This window comes from Oryctolagus cuniculus, chromosome 3 (genome assembly GCF_051225735.1).
Source record: "Oryctolagus cuniculus isolate XC-2025 breed Fujian yellow rabbit chromosome 3, ASM5122573v1, whole genome shotgun sequence".
Taxonomy (NCBI): Eukaryota; Metazoa; Chordata; class Mammalia; order Lagomorpha; family Leporidae; genus Oryctolagus; species Oryctolagus cuniculus.
This window is the reverse complement of record NC_142869.1, coordinates 147,431,227-147,450,494: the sequence shown is the minus strand read 5'-3', so window position 1 is coordinate 147,450,494 and position 19,268 is coordinate 147,431,227. Positions and strand designations below refer to the sequence as shown.

General features: G+C 43.0%; 2 long non-coding RNA genes across 2 annotated transcripts in view; one reads left to right on the top strand and one right to left on the bottom strand.

Moving 5' to 3' along the window:
- Nucleotides 1-19,268, bottom strand: part of LOC103348678 (uncharacterized) — a 181,396-nt gene that overhangs the window by 140,283 nt on the left and 21,845 nt on the right. The gene's annotated exons all lie outside the window — the stretch shown is intronic.
- LOC127491654 (uncharacterized) lies at nucleotides 114-9,569 on the top strand. The gene is made up of 3 exons (XR_007920505.3): nucleotides 114-265; nucleotides 4,391-4,480; nucleotides 8,469-9,569. It is a non-coding gene; the product is annotated as an uncharacterized LOC127491654 (long non-coding RNA).

Below are 19,268 nucleotides of genomic sequence, written 5' to 3'. Positions count from 1 at the left end.
AGTGTTTAGGTTTTTCCATGTACAAAATCATGTCATCAGCAAACATGAATATTTTACTTCCTCTTTTTCCAATTTTGATGCCCTTTATTTCCTTCCCTTCCTTAATAGTCCTTGCTAATATTTCCAGTTCTATATTGAATAAGGGTGGTGAAAGTGGACATTATCCTCTTCTCCTAGAATTAAGGGGAAATGCTTTCAGTTTTCCTCATTAATTATGAATGATACTGACTCTGGATTTGTCATCGATAGCCTTTATAATTTTGAGGTATGTTCCTTTTATACCTAATTTATTGAGAGATTTTATCATGAAGAGTTGTTTAATCTTATCCAGTGATTTTTCTGTATCTATTGAGGTGATCTTATGATTTCTGTTCTTCATTCTTTTGATGTACTTCCTGGCTTTATTGATTTGCAAATGAACAATCCTTGCATTCCTGGAATAAATTCCATTTGTTCATGTTGTATGAGCTTTTCTATATAGTGTTAGATTTGGTTTGCTAATATTTTATTGAGAATTTTTGTATCTATGTTATCAGGAATATTAGTCTGTAGTTTCCTTTTTGTGTTGAGTCTCTGCTGCCTCATAAAAAAGTTTGGCAGAGTTCCAACCTGTCCCAGATCTTGGAATAGTTTGAGACATTAAATATTTCATAGAATTTAATTATAAAGTCATTGAGTCCTGGACCTTCCTTTGATGGGAGACTTTTAGTTGCTTCTCTAATCTCCTTATGTTATTGATCTGTTTATATTTTCTGTACTTTATTGATTTAATCTTTGTAGGCTCTACATATCCAGGAAATTATCCATTTCTTCAAGGCTTGTTAATTTGTTAGCATATAATTATTCATAGTAGTTTCTAGTGATCCTTTGTATTTCTGTGATATTAATTGTAATGTCTCCCTTTTCACTTCCAAATCTGAGTTTTTTTCTTCATCTGGCTAAAGATTTGCCTGTTTTCTTTTGAAAAAATACCCAGCTTTTTGTGTTGAATGTTTTAAGCTTTAATTTAATTTATTTCACCTCTGATCCTATTAGACAATCTAAAAATGTATTGTAAGGACTTGGGAAAGCAAGAAAAAAATAAAACTTAAAATTAGCAGGCAGCAAGAAATAATAAGGAACAAACACAGGGCCTCACTAGTCAGTCATCTTGGATCTCTTTACATAATCTTAAAGACAGAAATTCCTACCAAATCTCAGACCACTCAAGAGCATCTTGGCCTGTTAGGTAACAGCGTGGCAGAAACCCATTGTATTTTAGATGTTGGGCCAGTCAGAGGTGCTTAGCAGACAGTCTCCATGAGAGACTGGATCTATCATTTAACACAGAACTCAAATGGGAGACTGATACAGGAAAAACTCCAGAAGTGTCTACACTGCTGAATTACACCAGAATTGCGCTTGCAATAGACAGCGAGTTTCCAGATCAGAAGGGCAGAAACAAAAATAAAGGTGAAATTGCTTTGGAGATACTGATTCTATAGAGTTCATTGATCCAGTGACGCTGAGCCACCATCAGGAGCCTGAAATGAGAAGCAACATCCCAAACGTAAAGATGTCCCTCATTTTTGCTAGGCTGCGCAGAACAAGATGACCAATTCCAATGAGCTGCTGCGCAACAGAGCAAGAAGAGGAAGAGGAGTCTGTGGCTGGTCAGGAGCCTCCACGGAGTACAGCTCTGTTTGCTCTCAGCAATGGGTGGCTGCTGGCTCAGCTGATGAGTCTAAAAGACTAAGACCAGCTGATCTGGGAGTCACAGCGAAAGCCATCTCCAGGTGATCTCAATGAGCTGGTATATACTAAAGTAAAGGACAGAGACACACGGCTGGCCATATGCACACCCAACACCTAAGGATATGAACAACCTCAGCAGGTGCTCAAGGAATCCAGAAACTCCTCATCCTGAAGCCATCGCTCGGGTTTTCTTTTCCCTCTCAAAGGCTACTATGGAAGCCACCTTATTTCCACTCTTAATGAAATGAAATTCCAAGGCTTAATTGAGCAAAATTATTCAGATATGTAAAAATTATTTCTCATTGTTCATAGAATAACAAGAAAATATGTTCCAAATGACCCAGCATGTTCTCTGCAAAAATGGAAGACTGAGATGGAAGGAAAACTTGTAAGGATACTGTACCTATTAGTCTGTTTTTCATTGCTGTAGCGAAATACCTATGGCTGACTAATTTATACAGAAAAGGGATTTATTCATCTCACGGTTCTAGAGGCCCAAGGGCATGACACCAGTTCCTGCTTGGCTCCGGTAATGCTTTCAAGGCAGATGGCGTAAAAACGGTCAGAATATGTGTGAGAGACCACAGGGTGGGACAGGAAGCCAGGGAGAGGGAACAGGCCTGTCTTGTTCTTTATTTATTTATTTTTTTGATAGGCAGAGTTAGACAGTGAGAGAGAGAGAGAGACAGAGAGAAAGGTCTTCCTTCCGTTGGTTCACCCGCCAACGGCTGCTACGGCTGGCACGCTGCACTGATCCGAAGCCAGGAGCCAGGTGCTTCTCCTGGTCTCCCATGCAGGTGCAGGGCCCAAGCACTTGGGCCATTCTCCACTGCTTTCCCGGGCCACAGCAGAGAGCTGGACTGGAAGAGGAGCAACCGGGACAGAACCAGCGCCCCAACTGGGACTAGAACCGGGGTGCTGGTGCTGCAGGCAGAGGATTAGCCTAGTGATCTGCAGCAACAGCCCGTCTTGTTCTTTAGAAACTCAGTCTCACCATAGCTAACTAGGGTTCCACAAGAACGCCATTAATCCCTTCTAAGTGCAGTACCACCAATGACTTGATGACCTTGCACTAAACCCCAGATCAAGGTACCTCCTCCTTCTCCTCCAAACAACACCACACAGAGGACCGAGCTTCCAACACAGGAAACCTCTCAGGACACACTCACAATACATGTGAACCACAGCGGATACTTTTCATCTATCTTAGACCAAATAGTATGAAGATCATCTACATAATGTCTTGCCATGCAGCCGCTCAGAGCCCCTTTCCCAATCAAAATATAAAAACAATTTTTTTGTTCCCTAAATCCACTACAAAGTCTTGTACCTTGCAAATTTCATAACTGCTACAAGTAGCTGTGGAATGTGTCACGTCCAAAGGAGTTGTGTAACACAGTGATCTTGAATACCTTGTCCTTGATTTTTTCAGTCATTCAGAAGATATTTTTACTGCACAATTGTTGTGCACCAGGCATTAGTTTTAGAAACTGGGAACACAGTAAGACACATGGCAGAGTCCCTGTGTTCATGGATTTCACATTCTCATGAGGTAAGCGGACATCACAAACCAGTAAACAATAAATATAAAAACCTCAAGCTGCAGTAATTGCTATGAAGAAAAACTGAAGGTTGAGGAAATTGGCAGAGGTGGAGGGAACAGGCCAATTCTCATAGAGAAGATCAGGTGACACCTCGCTGAGTGATAATAACTGAGCAACCCCCAAGTGATGCCAAAGCACAGGACAAAAGGAATGTGAGTTTTATAGGAAGTGTGACGAAAGCCATCAGTGGGATTTGAGCAGTGGAGTGAAATGATGGATAATGTCTTTGAAAGATCAGTCTAGTCACTATCAGATTAGACTAGGGGACCATGAAAGAAGGGTACAGGGAAACCAGGTAGCAGGAATGCCTGTGAGAAATGATAATGGCTCAGGCACAGGTGACAAAGGGAAGATGATCCATGGTCAGAGTCAGCACATATCTTGAAATTGAAGTGTGTGGTCGATGGAGTGGATGTAGGAAAAGATGTATCAAGGATGTCTTTTAAGTGTTTGTGCTAGGGAGTTAAATCAAGTGCCATGTACTCTAATGGGGAACACTGAGGTAGAAGCAAGTTTAGGACTGTAAGGAGTCAGGAATTTTGTTTAGGGCATTTTTTGTGTGAGCTGCACATTGTGCATCCAAATGGAGATGTCAAAAGGCAGTTGGAGATATAAATGTGGAGGTTCTCAACCTTGTGTAAGATACTACACAGAGGGCCAGCGCCGCAGCTCACTAGGCTAATCCTCTGCCTGTGGGGCCGGCACCCCGGGTTCTAGTCCCAGTCGGGGTGCTGGATTCTGTCCCGGTTGCTCCTCTTCCAGTCCAGCTCTCTGCTGTGGCCTGGGAAGGCAGTGGAGAATGGCCCAAGTGCTTGGGCCCTGCACCTGCATGGGAGACCAGGAGGAAGCACCTGGCTCCTGGCTTTGGATCAGTGCAGCATGCCTGCCATAGCAGCCATCTGGGGGGTGAACCAACGGAAGGAAGACCTTTCTCTCTGTCTCTCTCTCTCACTGTTTAACTCTGCCTGTCAAAAAAAAAAAAAAAGATACTACACAGAATAAAGTTTTCTTCTCTACAACATGACCAATAATGCTTTGCATCCCATTTACAGGTAGTCCTCCAAAACTGTGGGTTCCACCTCTGTGGATTCAATCAATCGTAAAGCAAAACCATACAGAAAAAAAAAACTCCCTGGTACTGAGTAAGTACAGACTTTTCTTGCTATTATTACCTGAACAGTATAACAGCAATTTACATAGAATTTAGGTCCTATAAGTAATCTAAAGATGATTTAAAATGACCAGAAAAAATGTATGCAGGTAGGGGCCAGCGCTGTGGCACAGCGGGTTAAAGCCCTGGCCTGAAGTGCTGGCATCCCATATGGGCGCCGGTTCGAGACTAGGCTGTTCCATTTCCGATCCAGCTCTCTGCTATGGCCTGGGAAAGCAGTACAAGATGGTCCAAGTCCTTGGGCCCCTGAACCTATGTGGGAGACCCGGAAGAAGCTCCTTACTCCTGGCTTCAGATCGGCGAACTCCAGCCATTGAGGCCATCTGGGGAGTGAACCAGTGGATGGAAGACCTCTCTCTCTGTCTCTACTTCTCTGTAACTCTGTCTTCCAAATAAATAAAAAAAAAATCTTTTTTTAAAAAAAGGAAATATAAGCAGGTCATGTGCAAACTTGATACCATTTGACATAAAAAACGAGCATCTATGGATATTGGTATCTGCAGGAAATTCTGGAGCCAGTATCCATGGATAACAGGGATGTTATACTATCCTTTGAGGAAAAGCCTTCAGTGGATGTTTAAGTCTTTCTGTAAGGAGTGGAGTGACCTTCCTCTGGGGACCCGCCAGAGCTTGTTCCAGTGGGTTCTGCTTTGTGACTGTTTTTCTAGTTTATTTATTTTGTTTGACTCCAAGCTCCAAGGAAGGAGAGTTAAGGATTTTGTCGGCTTGTAGACTGTTTTATCCTTAGCACCTAGAATAATGCATGATATCATAGGCACTTACTATATATGCTTTGAATGTATGATGGACTTTGCATCCCTTGTTTTATGTATGTTATTAATTTGTAAAATTTTATTATTAAGGGCTGGCGCTGTGGCGCAGTAGGTTAAAGCCCTGGCCTGAAGCACCGGCGTCCCATGTGGATGCCAGTTCTAGTCCCAGCTGCTCCTCTTCCCATCCAGCTCTCTGCTACGGCCTGGGATAGCAGTGGAAGATGGCCCAGGTCCTTGGGTCCCTGTACCCACGTGGGAGATCTGGAGGAAGCTCCTGGCTCCTGGCTTCAGCTCAGCATAGCTCTGGCTAATTGCAGCCATCTAGGCTGTGAACCACTTGATGGAAGACCTCTCTCTGTCTCTACCTCTCCCTGTAACACTGTCTTTCAAATAAAATTAAATAAATCTTAAAAAAATTATTAATAATCATCTTACATGTTCAGGGCTTCATTGTGACATTTCAATCCAAATATACAATTGATCAAATCAGTATAAACAATGTCATAACTCCTTCTATGATTTTATTTCATTAGATGTTTAGAGATCCTTTTTTCTCTCTGACCATAAAATACATACTAGGCTACTGTGAACTATAGCCATCCTCTAAGCTGTGCAACACTAGGAACTTATTCCTTCTATCTATCTCTGCTTTGGTACCCATTATCCAAACGCCCTCTTTCCCTTCATCCCTCTTAGCCTCTAGTAATCACTATTCTGTCTTTAGACTGAGGATTTTTTTTCAGCTTTGGATAAAGAAAACTTGGCATTTATATACAATGGAATATTAATCATCCAGAAAAAAATGGAACTCTGTCATTTGCAGCAAAATGGATGAAATTAGAGGACATCATGATAAGTGAGGTATGACAAAGACCACATCTTCTTCCTCTCATGTGGATGCTTTCGCTTTGTTGAAAAGAAGCAGAAAGCTACTTAAGCTTCTGATTTATATGTAATTTTAGAAACGCATTTGGCACAATGTACACATATATCAAAACATCATGTCATACGCCATAAACATAGTTTTTACCTGTCAATTAAAATTTTTTAAAAAGAAATATATTTGGAGAAAATGTCCTCTATACATCTGCTTACAATTACCATAGCTCCTGCCTGGCCACACTTGCAGTGACAGCTCATGTGATTTCTTGGTGCTGTGAATCCTCATGAGAGAGACATGTAGGTTTATTTTTCTACCTTTTAATTTTCCACTTAATATTCACACAAAGTGGGTTTATTTATTTTTTTAAATTTTTATTTAATAAATATAAATTTCCAAAGTACAGCTTACGGATTACAATGGCTGTTTCTCCCCATAACTTCCGTCCCACCCACAACCCTCCCATCTCCTGCTCCCTCTCCCATTCCATTCATATCAAGATTCATTTTCAATTCTCTTTATATACAGAAGATCAATTTAGCATATACTAAGTAAAGATTTCAACAGTTTGCACCCACACAGAAACACAAAGTATAAAGTACTCTTTGAGTACTAGTTATAACATTAATTAACATTGCACAACACATTAAGGACAGAGATCCTACATGGGGAGTAAGTGCACAGTGACTCCTGTTGTTGACTTAACAAATTGACACTCTTGTTTATGGCATCAGTAATCACCTTAGGCTCTTGTCATGAGTTGCCAAGGCTATGGAAGCCTTTTGAGTTCTCCGACTCTGATCTTATTGAGACAAGGTCATAGTCAAAGTGGAAGTTCTCTCCTCCCTTCAGAGAAAGGAACTTCCTTCTTTGGTGGCCCATTCTTTCCACTGGGATCTCACTCGCAGAGATCTTTCATTTAGGTCTTTTTTTTTTTTTTTTTTGGCCAGAGTATCTTGGTTTTCCATGCCTAAAATACTCTCATGGGCTCTTCAGCAAGGTGAGGTTGAGACATAATCACAACCAGGACATATATAAGGAGTCCACCGATGTTATCACTCCTCTGCTCAAATGAGGGCTTTAAAAGCAGAATTACTGCAGTGTAAAAAATTTTGATTATTCAAATTGGCTTCATGGTAATAAGAAAGCAAATTGATAAGATTCCAAGTTGTTTTTCCCTTGAGCAGGTAATTCTGCTTCCTCTAATCACTCTTTGAGGAGATATAAGAATTTGTAAACTTTGAAAATTCAAATTGAGAAATATTTATAATAATACACATAGTTTCATTTGCATCTAATATTTAAATAACTCTAATTACCAAATAATTTCTCAAAATACTAATATGAGGATAAAGATTACATTTTCCCGTTACAAATCACTTCTTAAGAGAACATGTCTGATTATGTTTTACATACTTACATAAGTCCCAAACATTCATAAATAGATACATTTGAAACACCATTGTTATTACATAGACCACAAGCTGCAATTTAAATTAAATAAATAAATCACACCATATAATAAATCATAGCCAGAAGAACTATGCATACCTCTATGAATAACAGACATAATTCTGAAAGCACTGCATGATACTGCCAAAAAGCAAAGCTTGCTGAAGGATTCTATTTGGAAGCAATTAATAATTAATAATAGTCACTAATGACAGAGAGGGCATTTGGGCAGTACATGGTGTCCTAGCAAATATTTGCTGGGCGAGCAATAAAATTTTGAACAGAGAATCTAATTTAAGGGAGAGTTGAAAAAACTTAGATGAAATGGAAAGCTGTTCCAAGTACATTAGGAGAAATCATATTGGAACCAGAGTCACTTGGCAGCGGCAGCACCCAGCGAGTGTAGTATTTAATGAAAAACCAGAAGAACTAGTATTCAACTTGCGTTTAGTCATGGGCAAAAATCCCCAAGGCAAGTACACTGGAATGACTGCTGCCTGCTCTGCAGGTGACTTGGGTTCTCACCTCTACTCTAAAACTACGGGATCTGAGGTCCCCACATCAATTAAGGATCTGTATTTTTAATAGGTTTCCCAGGTGATTCTGTTGTGCAGTCAGGTTTGGAAATCATTGCTTTGGCATTGGGTCTAGGCAAATGAATCACTAAGTAATTCAGTCTCCGAATGAATTATTTATTCAGGATTACTATAAAGAGGAACAACTGGCCACAGACACTGTCTCTCATTAAATGTGTATTTAAAATCTATGTGGGTGCTATTTTTACATTTGAAAAAGTTGACATCAGATTCAGTTCACCAACCCTTTGCTCTTTGTATTGATTTTTTACATGATAGAGCCTAACTACACCTCGTGGCCTAAGTCGGATTATGCTGCACAACAAACTGCTCACAAGCGGAAAACTAAAAAGAGTCTCCATCTGTCCACACAGCTTGCTGATGAGGATCAAGGCAGTGCGGAAGCTAAGCTGGGCTCCAGGGCACCACAAGGCCTGGCAGGCTCTGCAGCCCCACATACCCTGCAGCTGAAGGAAGGCTGGCCCTAGCAGAAGGAGCATGAAGGAGGGAGGCACAGGGAGAGGCACCCGGACAGTTCTGCCACCGAGTGATGCTCTGCTCTGAAACTCAGGTTGCAATTTGAACCTTTTCTTGATGGGAGTACTGTGGGGAGCAACTGGGAGCAACTCGGACTAGACTAAGTTACTGGAATTAAGACTTATTCTATGCATCTGCTCTCCCACAATATGGCACTGGGAGAGGAGGAAACAGCTTCTACACAGCTGCCTCCAGTTCAACCAATAAACAGCAGGACCTGCTCCTGATTGGAGGAGAGCAGCGTACTCGGCGTGTGGGTAGCAGAGTTGGGATTGGTGGAAGAGGACTATAAAGGAGGAGAGAGACAACATGCACCAGGAACATCTGAGGGAACGCCTGTGCAGCCCCCGAGAGAGCCGGCCGGCGGTGTGCCGCTCCCCTGCGGAAGTGGGGAAAGTGGCTAGGGGGAACCGCCCTTCCACGGAGGTGGAAGGGTCAGTAGCCAACCCGGGAAGAACCAGCAGCAAACCCGGGAAGGGCCGAGCAGACAAAAGAACAGCGCAGGGTCCTGTGTCGTTACTCCACGAAGAGGGGGAGCGACAGAGTACCATCTAAAGAACCCATCAGCAGGGAATTAATGATCTATGGATTTCCATCTTGGTTGGAGTGACAAAATCTGCATCTCTGACCTTTTTGAAGCTAACCAAGAACAACCTAGGACACTCCAAAAGATGGAAGGAGGCCAGAAGAGGAGCCAACAGAGTAGCCCCTCGAGATTTTATGGTGCAATGCAAATCAAACAGAAAGTGCACATTGTGTTTATATATATAAACATCCATATTTAAGGGTATGTCCAAACATTCATGGAAAATGGAATTAAAAGTTGTTTATTTTGGGGTAAAAGCATTTGTGGGTATTGTGAAGCAATTAAGTCCTCATTTCATATGCCCACATCCCACATCAGAGTGCTGGCTCAAGTCCTGGCTTCCCAAGCTTCTGGTCCAGCTTTCTTCTAATGTACCTGGGAGGCAGCAGATGCTGGCCCAAGTACTTGGATTCCTGCCTCCCTCAAAGGAGACCTTGGTGGAGTCCCTGACTCCTGGCTTTGGCCTGGCCCAACCCTAACTGTTGAGGGCATTTGGGAAATGAATCACCAGATCGAAGATTTTTCTCTTTCTCTGTCTCTGTGTCACTAGGCCTTTCAAATAAATAAATCTCTAAAAAAATATTTTGACATCATGAATATGTCCTTTCCCTAATTTTTCTGAAGACCTCTCATCTCAAAATGCTATCTACATACACAAAAAGACCTCAACATCTACTACAATGCAGGAGGTAGCACACACGAGGAGCATGAGGTTGCATCCATCTCAGGAAGAAAACTAGTCAGGCAGTGGAGGCAGGTCTTAGACAATTCTATTTGCATGAGGAAGGAGAGGCCACTTTTTGGAAGTCTTCCTAAAAGAAAGGAAAATAAAGCCACCCAAATTTGGTCCAAGAGCGCTAGGTTAGTGGAGAAAAGGAAAGAAGATTTAGGGATAGAATCTGTCTGAATCGAAGAAAAGCACCTGAGATATAAGAAATATAAAACAGAAAGTTCATTTTACCCAAGTTTCAGTGAAAAGCAGAGCATATAAAACAATTCTTCTACACCCTGTGTCATGGAACATGGAGAAGCCAGGTGTCCCTCTGACTTCAGTGATCAATGGAGCAAAAGGCTGTGGCAGCCAGGCCATGAAGTCGCACCTGCCTCCATACTTCATTGTGGAAGAGGGGAATTGGGTAGAGCTCCTCTCTGGGTGACACAGGGAAGCAGAAAGGGCAAACTGCCAGAGAGGACTTGCTCCTGAGCTCATACAAGGTTTCTCAGGGCTTTCTTAAACCAGCTGGAACGATCTGAGATCCAGTTGAGTCTCCACACTAATAGGTGGGGCAGAGCTAGGGAATAACTTTATTCTCCCCTACTTTATGACCCCACCTGGAGATATAGGGGTCATCCATTCAATAAAGCATATGATGATAGAAATAAAAACCTATATCTTGAATGGGCCTGTGACTAGCATGGAGACTGTAATGGAGACTTTCATATTTGGATTAAGGTTGTGTGTGTTGTGTGTCTATAGGTACACACACATACACTACTCTGCATAATTTTTTTGCAGAAATGAAAGATCTTGCTGATGAGCTTGATGACAAGCCAGGTGGTGGGTGCTGAAGCATTACAGAATAGAAACCAGAAGAGGAATCTGTGTCACTAGCAGTGGTAAACAAGAGCTCAGCTCAGGACATCATTGTACTTGAGGAGAAAATGCCAAGTAGGCAGTGCATACACTCTGGAGTTCAGAGGGGGGATCAGGATGTCAAATTGGGTGCCAGCACTTTTTGTCTCAGCCCTAAATGAGCTCTCAGGACAAGACAGATAGAAAAGAGAAGACAGCTTGGAATTGAGCCTGTAGAAGTCCAATTTTGTGACTAGATAGGGGAAGTGGAAGAATGAAAAAACTGAAGCTTTATAGAATTGTGTTTCCCAGTTTTGGTCATTGGGTTACCCTTTGGGGAAAGGTTTTAGGATCAAATCAAGGTGGATTGTGCCAAATACATAGCTCCCTCTGGGAGCTTCAGAGTAATCTTTGTAGATGAAAAATTCTGAGATGTCATACAAGAAAAAGTTTCCTTAAATATATTTAATAGAGAATTTCTCAAGCCAGGGGTTCTTGGAGTGGTGTCTCAAGACCAGCAGTATGAATACTGCCTGGGCACTTGTTAGAAATGTTAATTCCCAGTCCCACCAGACCTACAGAATCAGCACTTGGAGGGTGGGTCCCTGTAACCCATGTTATATGAAACCTGCCAAAGAAGCTCTCATAAACGATTTGAGGACCACTGCCCAAGACCTTGAATACATTCTCTAAGACAAATAAAAGTATTTTCTGTAGTGATTTACTTGTAAAATATTATTTCAAATTTTAATTTTTAGAGCCTTCATTTAACAAATCAACATAAAATTAATTCAATATCTCACTACTTACTTGTTTATTGCTAAACCAAACCACCACAGGTTTTTTTTTTCACCTATTTATTTGAAAGGCAGAGTTAGAGAGAGGGAAGAAGAGACAGAAAAAAAAATCTTCCACCTACTGGCCCACTCCCCAAATGGCCACAATGACCAGGGCTGGGTCAGGCCAAAGCCAAGAGCCAGGAGCTTCCTTCCTTCAGGTCTTCCCCCTGGATGCCAGGGCCCAGATACTTGGTCATCCTCTGCTTCCCACCCTGCTACCTGCCCAGACACATTAACAGGAAGCTGGATCAGAAGTGGAGCAGTTAGGACTAAAACAGGCATCCATATGGGATGCCAGTGTCACAGTTGGTGGCTTAACCCAACATGCTACAACACTAGCCCCATCACAAAATATTTCTATCAATAAGAAAAGGCATACTAGGCTAAGCCTCCACTTGTCTCTCTGGCATCCTATATGGGTATTGGTTTGTGTCCCAACTGCTCCTCTTCTGATCCAGCTCTCTGCTTATAGCCTGGGAAAGCAGCAGTGGATGGTCAAAGTGCTTGTGCTCCTGTTGCTGTGTGGGAGACTTGGAAAAAGTTCCTGGCTTCAGATCTGCTCAGTTCCAGCCGTTGCAGCCATCTGGGGAGTGGATCAGTAGATAGAAGACTATGCTCTCTGTTTCTCCATCTCTGTAACTCTGCTTCTCAAATAAATAAATAAAATCTTAGAAGGCTTTAACTGCTAACAAGCAACACTTGGTTATATGGTAGACTATGTATATGTATTTGGTTATACATATTCTATATGTATACAGACATAGTCTATATGTATACCTATATACATAGGTATATGGTTATATGGTAGACTATGTATTTAAAAATTATTTTAATTTTAAATACATAATGGTCCATTTCGTCCTTGCAAACAAGCAGAGTACCTGCATAGCCGATAAATTAGACATGGCCCACATGTAGCAGTTTACATCTAAATGGATGAAAGTTGAATGAAATTTAAAAGTTCCTCAGTCACGCTAGCCACAGCAGTGCCCCATGGTCATGTGTAGCTAATGCTTACCACACTGGACACTGCAGGTGTAGAGCATCAGTTGAGATCATGACTAGTCCCTCCTTTTATTCTGTTATCAACAAATCACTCACAATCAAGTTTAAAGAGAATGATTGCGATTCATGAGTGTAGTCTTTGTCCAGATGACATCAGAGTTGACAGGGGAGATGGAGAAGAGGGCCATCACGCACAGGATAGAATTGGTGCTCTAGAGCTGTTGGCTCCAACAGCTTCCTCATTTGGGGGTAGTCTTCAGTCTCATGCTGCAAACGTATTCAGGTTCTGCCCAGGAAACCCTGTCCTTTCCACCACTGACCTGGTCCATTTTCTGTTGCTATAACAGAATACCCGAGACTGCGTCATGTATCAAAGAAGGAAGTGTATTTAGTTCACATCTCTGGAGGCTGGAAGTCTAAGATCAGGCAGCTGCATCTAGCAAGGGCTCTGTGCTGCATCATAGCACCATGGGAAAGCACAAGTGCAAGCAGCCTGTGCAAACGAGAACAGCAAAAGGATCTGGGCTCACTCTATACCAACCAATATTTTAAAAAAAATGTATTTACTTATTTGAAAGTCAGAACCATAGAGGGGATGGGGAGGGGAGAGATTTTCCATCCTATGGTTCGCTTCCCAAGTGGCTACAATTTCCAGGCTGAGCCAGCCCAAAGCCAGTAGCCTGCAACTCCACCTGGGTCTTTCACGTGGGTAGCAGGGGCCCAAGCATTTGAGCCATCCTCCACTGCTTTCTCATGTGCATTATCAGGGAGCTGGATCAGAAGTGGAGCAGCCATGACATGAACTGGAGCCCATATGGGATGCCAGTTATGCAAACATGCCAGCCCCACCAACCACTCTTGTAAGAAAGTCATGAACCCTTCATACCCACCTTATTATCTCTGAGAGATCCCGCCTCCCAATGCCACCACAGTGGTGATCAGCTCTCAACCTGGGTTTCAGAAGGGACAATCATATTCAAGCCATATGATCTTGTTCAACCATCACTGCTGTTGCTGTCAATTCCCCTGCCACTGCTATTCCAGCCACTCAGCACCTTTCAAACCTTTATCTGCACTTGGGCTCCCCTACTTTATGAATCCATGCTTTCTCAAAATAGGTGCCTTCCCCTCCACAGCCTCCCTTGCAGTCTATGCACAGGCCTTTGATCTAGGCTCCACCAGAGTCCATGTGCATCCAGGGGAGATTTCAATTTGGAAAAAAGCAACACAATTAGAAGGCCACACCCATGCGCTACACAATAGCATGCTGGTGAGGGTGCAGAAGTTCAGCCTTCAGAGGTGGTGGCAGCAGATGTCTGGAGATGTTGCCCAGGACATCAGCAAGGCAAACCCCTGTCCCCACCCAGCATGGCAGAGAGCCATGGTGAAACAACCCATCAGTGGAATTCTCTCTTGTTCCTGACTAGAAAGCATCCCAAACCCCACCCATTCTCTGGCTTCTTGGAAATTCTGTGAGCTATCCTTTAATAAATTCCTATTCCAGCTTAAATTAGCAAGAGTAGATTATGTTGCTTGTAAATAGCATCCATAGCAGAAATTCCTATCCAAGATAGAAAGAGTTCTCCAAAGCATTTACCCACACATATTAATTATGCAGCTCACATCAGATTCTCTGCCAGGAACTGGGGATACAAAAACATACAGGACTTGTTTTCAAGAGGTTTAAAATTCAAAAACTCAGCTCCACAAACCAATAAGAACTTTAAAATATCACAGGTATTTAACAGAAATCACTTTTCAGTTAAATTTAAACACCTAAGAATAAGTGTGTTAATTACAGAGTTCAACCAATAGTATTAAGTAGAACAAAAAAAATACTAAAAGGGATAAAGTATTAAGTTGTACATCAACAGTCAGGACAAGGGCCTATCAAGTCACTGTTTTTCATAGTGTCCATTTCACTTCAACAGGTATGAGAGTGGGAATAAGAGAGGGAGGAGATGTACAATTTGGGACATGCTCAAGCTGACTTGCCCCAAATGGTAGAGTTAGAAATGTGCCGGGCCGGCGCCGTGACTCAATAGGCTAATCCTCCACCTTGCGGCGCCGGCACACCGGGTTCTAGTCCCGGTTGGGGCGCCGGATTCTGTCCCGGTTGCCCCTCTTCCAGGCCAGCTCTCTGCTATGGCCAGGGAGTGCAGTGGAGGATGGCCCAGGTGCTTGGGCCCTGCACCCCATGGGAGACCAGGAAAAGCACCTGGCTCCTGGCTCCTGCCAGGATCAGCGCGGTGCGCCGGCTGCAGCGGCGGCCATTGGAGGGTGAACCAACGGCAAAGGAAGACCTTTCTCTCTCTGTCTCTCTCTCTCACTGTCCACTCTGCCTGTCAAAAAAAAAAAAAAAAAAAAAAAAAGAAATGTGCCAGGGGATTCCAATTCAATCCCATCAAGGTGGCATGTACCAATGCCATCTCACTAGTCCAAGTGATCAATTTCAGTTCACAATCGATCATAATGATAGAATTAAGTGTCAAAGGGAATCACATAAACAAGACTGGTGTCTGCTAATACTAACTGATAGAATTAAAAAGGAAAGAATGATCCAACATGGGAAGTGGGATACACAGCAGACTCATAGAATGGCAGATGTCCTAAACAGTACTCTGGCCTCAGAATCAGCCCTTAAGCCATTTGGATCTGACTAAAAAGCCCATGAGAGTATTTTAGGCATGGAAAGTCAAGAAGCTCTGGGAAAAAAAAATTAAATGAAAGATCTCTGTGAGTGAGATCCCAGTGGAAAGAATGGGTCATCAAAGAAGGAGGTACCTTTCTCTGAAGAAAGGAGAGAACTTCCACTTTGACTATGACCCTGTATGAATAAGATCAGAGTCGGCGAAATCAAAAGGCTTCCATAGCCTTGGCAAGTCATGACAAGAGCCTAGGGTGATTACTGAGGCCATAAACAAGAGTGTCAATTTGTTAAGTCAACAACAGGAGTCACTGTGCACTTACTCCCCATGTAGGATCTCTGTCCTTAATGTGTTGCCCAATGTGAAGTAATGCTATAACTAGTACTCAAACAGTATTCTACACTTTATTTTCTGTGTGGGAGCAAACTGCTGAAATCTTTACTTAATATGTGCTAAATTGATCTTCTGTATATAAAGCTAATTGAAAATGAATCTTGATGTGAATGGAATAGGAGAGGGAGCAGGAGATGGGAGGGTTGCGGGCAGGAGGGAAGTTTTTTTGGGGGGAGGGGGGAAGCCATTGTAATCCATAAGCTGTACTTTGGAAATTTATATTTACTAAATAAAAGTTTAAAAAATTTAAAGTTATTAAATGATATGTTTTAAAAAAGATCACAGGTAGGGGTGAGCATTTTATGCAGGGATTGAGACACTGCTTTGGATGCCCAAATCCCACATCAGAGGGCAGGGAGTGAGTCTCAGCTCCACTTGTGATCCAGCTTCCTGCTAACGCATGCTCTATAAAGTAGCAGGTGACGGCTCAAGTGCTTGCATCCCTGACACCCTCATGGGAGACCTGGATTGAGTTCAGGGCTCCTGGCTTCAGCCTGGTCCAACTCTAGCTATTGTGAGCTTTTGGAGAATAAACAAGTAGATTGAAGAATCTCCCTCTCCCATGCCCTCCCCTCCCCTCCTTCCTCCTCCTTTCCTCTCCCCTCCCTCTCTCTTTCAAGTAAGATAAAAATAAATATTTTTAGAAATACATCATCGCTGGCCATGTCAGCAATGCAAATTTGGCATCACGATAGCCCAAAGGCCAGTAACTGTGTACACTGGGAACATCCTCAAGGCAAAAATGGCCGTCAATATGATTTGCAAAAGACAAGCAGGTGTTTGGCAAGCAGGCAACAGGATAGAGGAACAGAAATGGCCGAATAATGGCAAGGAGGTTTCAGTAGTTTTCCAGACCAGGCAATAACAGTCTAAGCATGGGGTTGGGTAGGGAAAGAAAGAAGCATAGACAAAAAGCAACAAAGCCAAATAATAATAGTAATAAGCATAACAGTTCAGCATTCAAAAATCCAAAATTCAAAAACATTTTGAGACCTCTTATGACACTCAAGTGCAAAATTCCACACCTGACCTCATGTGATGGATCACAGGCAAAATATTGGTTCACTAAAAATATTGCGCAAAACAACCTTTAAGCTATGTGTGTGAGTATAAGGTATATATGAAACAAAAGAAGTTTTGTGACTTTAAGATTTATCTTATTTTTATTTGAAAGGCAGAGTGACAGAGGAGAGAGAGAAGGAGCTTCCATCTACTGGTTCATCCCTCTAATGCCCACAATAACCAAGATTGGGCCAGTCAAAAGTCAGCAGCCTGGAACTCCATCCAGGACTCCCATACCGGTGGCAGGGGTCCAAGCACTTGGCCCATCTTCTGCTACTTTCTCCGGGCACATTAGCAAGGAGCTAGATCAGAAGTGTAACATCTGGGACTCGAACAAGAGCACAGATGGGCTGCCAGTGTTGCAAGCAGCTGTGCCATAACATCACCCCTGAATTTGGTGTTTAGACTTGACTGCCATCCTCAAGATATCTCATGTATTTTCAGATATTCAAACATGAAAAGAAAAATCTGAAGTTGGAAATATGTCTGGCCCTAATCACTTTGTACAAGGAATACTCAATGTATACTCGAGTGCTTACAGCTTATGCTGCTCTGTCATACACCGCATTAGTTCGTGAACTCCTTGTACTGCCCCAGGAGGCTGATGTTTCCATCACCCTTATTTTACAGATCAAAACTGACATAGACAGATAAGTGACTTGCCCAGGTCACTAGCATCCAGGGAGCAGCAAGAGAGGATCCACTGCCGGAGTCCACACCACTGACTGCAGAACTGCAGAAGGGACTTCGTGTCCCACTCTAGAGAGAAGCTTGGACCTGGCGCACAGGCAGCGCTAAAAGATTTTAAGTGGTGGGTGGAAAGGTCAAATTTACATTTAGGACAAACACAGAGGGTTTATAAAGTTCAGGGTAGACTAGGAGAGTATGGAGACCTGACTCCTCACCCCACAACACACACACACACACACACACACGCACGCACGCACACGCACGCACGCACACTCCTCCTGGGGCCTGCCACATATGCCAGGGTGACAGAATGGAAAGCAATTCAAAAATCAAGGAAGAAACGGCAGCTCTCAGCAGAACACCTCACAAGGGGCCTGGATTAGAACCAGGGCACCCAATTTAGCAGCTTTGTGACCCTCAGCAAATGACTTCACCTCCTTCAGCCTTGGTTCTTCTGTAAAAGCAGAGAAACAGAAAAAAACAAAGAACCCCTATTCTAAAACCCTTGGGTGTCAGAAGAGCTTTCAGAATTCAGATTACTTACATGTCACATACACCATACCCTGTGTAACATGTTACACACCTTGCTGTATGTAACACGCCAGCCACGTCTGACACAGTCCACACCAATGAGATCTGTTAACGTTTCTTCAGAATACACATGAACATTCACGTCATTTCCACAACTGGAAACAGTATCATATGAATTCAACTTATGTTTTCCTGCCAAAATATATCTGCTCAGATCAGTTTTACATTCAAATGAGTTACAAAACGTTTGAGGTTTTCAAAACTTCTAGGGTTTCAAAATTAAAGATGCGGGATTGTGTCCTCTTATGATATTACTTGTTTCAGGGTTCCATGAGTTAAATGAGATGATCCATGGAAAGCACCCAGAATCTGATAATCATCCCAACTGGCAAAATGTGTGACCCAGGATCTCATGTACAGAGCCCAGAGTCCTCAATGCTGCCATCCCAAAGACATCGCCAACACTGGAGATGTCCTCATTCCCCATTTTGGTCATGAGTTCTGATCTTTGCTGTGGATGCCTTCCACCAACCATAATGGCCTCTTCATTCTTCTTGGGAATCCAAGCAAGTCATCATGCCAGCAGGCCCCTCGTGGAGGCTACATGTTCCCAGGGTGGATGCTACAGACCAGCCCGACCCCTCATGCCTTGACACAGAGGCCTCTACGGCGCCATTCTGTGAGGAGTGGAGCTGGGGCAAGTTGCACCGTAGGGCACCTACCCCTGCAGTGAAGATATGTGTGAAGTCAGCAACCACCATCAGGAAGAGTAAGGATGGGAAAGAAATACCAGGAGAACCACACAAAATCTTAGCTAGGCAGTAGCCAGGGAGGAACCACTCACTGACTGCCCATCAGGAGCCAGGCGCAGCACCGCTACACACCTGCCCAGTCCTTAAGGAGAGCACAGTTTCCACTGCCTCTTCTCCAACCTTCCACTACCTCCTTGCTTCTATCAGAGCCTTGCTAAAAATCACCATCACCAACACCATCACCATCCTTCCACAAATACAGTGCTTAAACTGTGCTTGGGAATCTTATATGCCCTACCTTGCCTCTGCTTCACAACCACATGGGAGTTGATACTATTGAACCCATTTCACAGATGAGGAAACGGACACTCTGGAAACTTTGTTAGTTGGTACTCATGTCTTTGTCCTTCTTTTCTACCAGGCTCTGCTTTCTCTGCCAACCAGACTTCTCACAGCAGACAAG